Here is a 4003-nt window from a genome sequence, read left to right as displayed (position 1 = left end):
TTCTGGTATGATGACTGGTCGGGTCTGGGTCGTCTCATGCCTCTGATAGGTTCACGGGGAGTTATAGATATAGGTATTGGTCAACATGCTACTGTCGCTGAGGCTTGGAACCGTCGTCGGAGGCGCCATTGTACATCTCAGCTCACGGCAATTGAAGACGAGTTGCATAAACACTGCCTTAACCGCAAACCAGAAGCTGATAAAGTGTTATGGAAAGGGAATAATGATGACTTTAAACCAGTTTTTTCGACACGAGATACATGGCACAACATCCGTCAAGCTTCAAGTGTTGTCGGGTGGAGCAGTGGGGTATGGTTCACTCATGCCACTCCGAAGTTCTCTTTCTGCGTTTGGTTAGCAGTGCAAAATCGGCTGTCAACGGGTGACTGGATGACGCTCTGGAATAGCGGAGTCAATGCAACTTGTGTTCTCTGTCACAATGCTCTTGAAACGCGAGACCATCTCTTTTTCTCCTGTGAGTTTACTGCTGGTCTCTGGAATAACCTTGCTTCACGCATCTATTCCGCTCAACACTCTACTGACTGGCAAACGATCATCCAGACTGCTTCTTCCTCTTGGCCTAACAGGACAATGGGATTCCTTGCGCGTTACGTATTGCAGACCTCTGTTTATTCCCTCTGGCAGGAACGAAACGATCGACTTCACAAGGCTCCCCCTACCACACGAGATCAACTTGTTCAACGGATTGCTAGACAAATTCGAAACCAGCTGCTTGCATTACAACTTGGTGGTGACGTTCGATACATGGATGGATTGGGCATTTGGCTAGCAACGCGTTATTAGTTCTCTCTGTTGTTGTTAACAAACAAAATTTATTTCCCCTATTGCACTTGATGTAAAAACGTTTCTCTTTTTTTTGAATCTAATTTAACATATTTTCAAAAAAAAAAAGATATGGGTAGTCAAAAACCACTTGTATGTAAAGGAATGCTTATAATCTGAAATGGGTTGTACAATTTACCTCATCAAGTGCCTTAACTAATACAGAACTATGTCTCATCCACTTCGGGTCGGGTTCGGGTTCGGGTATTGTATAAAACCCGATCGGGTTCAATACCTCTGAGGTTTGGATACCCGATCGGGTTCGGGTAATACCCAAACCCGAATGCCCACCCGAACTAACAAAGCCTTACTCACCAACAGATTATTAAACCTGTTTCTTTCCTTCTCCAGAATTAATCCCAAAATTATGAGATCGTCGTTCTTAGCTATCTTCTCATGGAAGAAATTCCATAGGTGTCTTATATCATTGGTGATACTCAAAATCTTCTCTTGCATTATTTCTTTGAGTCTCCTTAGAATTGTTATGCCTGGATCCCACAATTGCATCTGCCATAAAACTCTGTGGACTTTATACTCAATCCCTTCTAGTGATGGGGATTGTGGGAATCGGGCATCATAAAAAATCAAGAGATTTTTCACGGAGATAATGGGCTCATCGTGTGTGAAGCCAGGAGACCAATACATTTTAACAAACCATGAATGAATAGCCTCCCAAAACGGAGGAAGATGCTGGAAATTACATAAACGAACAATTTGATTGAGAGAACACCGGTTAATACCCCCTGCTTCCGGATTTGGCGTCGATTTTTCATGAAACTGAGAATCTGTTGTGAACACAAACACAAGCTTTGCCAACATCAAGAAGAAGGAGATAGATCGGAAAGAATTCCGATATAAGTGGCTGCTTCCCATGGCAAATATCGAAAACAGGAGAAAAACAAATTAAGAAAAACAAAGAAGAACCACCGGCAAATGCCGGCGGCCCGTAAAACCCAAATACAGAAACGGTTGTGAAGATCGCCTGTGTGTTGCCTGAGAGAGAGAGAAGAGAGACAATTTTTACTAATTTTTTTTATTATACGTTTCAAATTTTAATTTAAATCATATATATAAAAGTAGAGTTTCAGTCTCTCCTTATTGGTCCACTTGGCAATGCAATTTTAACAAAAAAAAATTATATTAAAACACAAATTTAAAACAATTAATTTTCACATTTAACTCACATAATATAAAACTGAAATCTTTATAGCTTCTCCCTATAAATTATGCATTAACTTTATTTCTCCACTAAGTTGTATTAATCAATTGTATTAAAACAAAACAATAAATTAGAATTGTAACTCTCATTTTTCTAAATGTAATTTTTCATCATTTCTCTTCCTATAAATACTCATTATCTTATTCTCTTAGTCTATCACTCTTTCATTCTCTCATCTTCTTCCACTACTCTCAAATCTCTTTTTTGTTTTGTTTTGTTTTGTTTTGTATTTTTTTTTTATTGTTGTTGTATGGGTTATAAAAAATCAAATCAAATATCATTGTAAAAGCTTAGTTTTAGAGTTTGTATGATATGTATATCTTATATATTTATTTTAATCTTTTAAAATGTTTATCTCCATTTTCTATTTTATATTAACATCTTATAAGTCATTATTTTCATACTTCCTTACAATATTCACCACACAATAAGATCATAAAGTTGAAATGATCCATATGTAATTATCTATTATGTCTCTGGTTATCTCACATATTCATGTATCATTTTTAATAATTTATAAAGATCAATATAATATTTAAAGATCAATATAATTATCCATTTATCCATTTATAAAGACTATTTTGTTTTGTGATCCAATTGTTAAATCTGCAGAGATCAATATAATATATATATATATATATATATTTATATTTTTTATGATTTGAGGTTTTTGAAAACAAAAAGAACATAATTAAACAATTGGTTTTTTGTGTCTTTAATCAAAATAAAAAATGATCCAAAAAACAAAACATATTCAACTGGAACTTAAATATAAAAATAAAATATAATTTTAAAAATATCATTTCACTAAATTCTCTAAAGATGAAACCATTAGTATGAAATCTAGCACTATAAATTAAATTGATGAGTGAAAACCAAAAAAATATAAGTTATCCTTGGGATTTTAAAAATTATTGAGATTGAAGAATTCATATAATTTTATAAGAAAACTAATTTAGTTTGTCACTTAAAAAGTAATATTTTTTATTTTGAAATATTATGTGTAAGTGTTGAGTTTATATCAACAAACAACCAAATCATGTGAATTTTGATTCAGCCACTTGGTATTCCTTTTATTTTAGGTTATAAAAAATTAAAATATTTATTTATAATTAAAGACATGTAACTCCATTTAACTCAAATGTAACTCCTATCCAATAATTGTACATTAATTCATTCCTCCTACTAACTTATTATCTTTCAAGAGAAATTTATTTTGGTTAAATTTTAATATTTTTTATTTATTTTGGTTGGCTAAACTTATATTCATATTTTGGTTGGCTAAATTAATATATTTCTCATGTAAAATTATTGTTTATAATATATTTCTCATTTCAAAGTTTAAAGCAATATATCATATATATAAAATTAAGGTTTTGATCTCTCTTTATTGGTTGATTTTCATTTAATGTTTTCTAATTTGTTTTTATTTTTTTATTTGCTTTCTAATTGCTTTAAACAATATTTAAGATCCAATAAACACAATACATTTAACTCACACATTAAAATAAAATTATAACTGAAAATAAAATAAATTATGCATTAATCATATTCTACCACTCAATTTTATTCAAACACAATAAATTACTATTGTAACTCCATAGTTATAAATGTAACTTCCATAAATTCTTATCATATAAATAAGCATTATCTCAATCTATCATTCTCTCATATTGACATTCTTTTACTATCTCATTTTCGCATTCTCTCATTCTCTTCTACAATACCTCAAATCATTTTTTTATTTTTTTTTGTTATTTTTGATTTCTTATTTTTGTTGTATGGGTTGTAAAAAGAAAAAGAAATATCATTGTAAATTGTTAATGCTAAATTTTAATTTTACAGACTACATGATATATATTTTACATTGTTCTTATTTTAAAAGATTTATCTCCTTTATCTAATTTGGATTATTATCTTATAAGTAATCATTCTCTCTTC

Source organism: Camelina sativa, chromosome 12 (genome assembly GCF_000633955.1).
Source record: "Camelina sativa cultivar DH55 chromosome 12, Cs, whole genome shotgun sequence".
NCBI classification, from domain to species: Eukaryota; Viridiplantae; Streptophyta; class Magnoliopsida; order Brassicales; family Brassicaceae; genus Camelina; species Camelina sativa.
Note: the sequence above shows the minus strand (reverse complement) of the source record.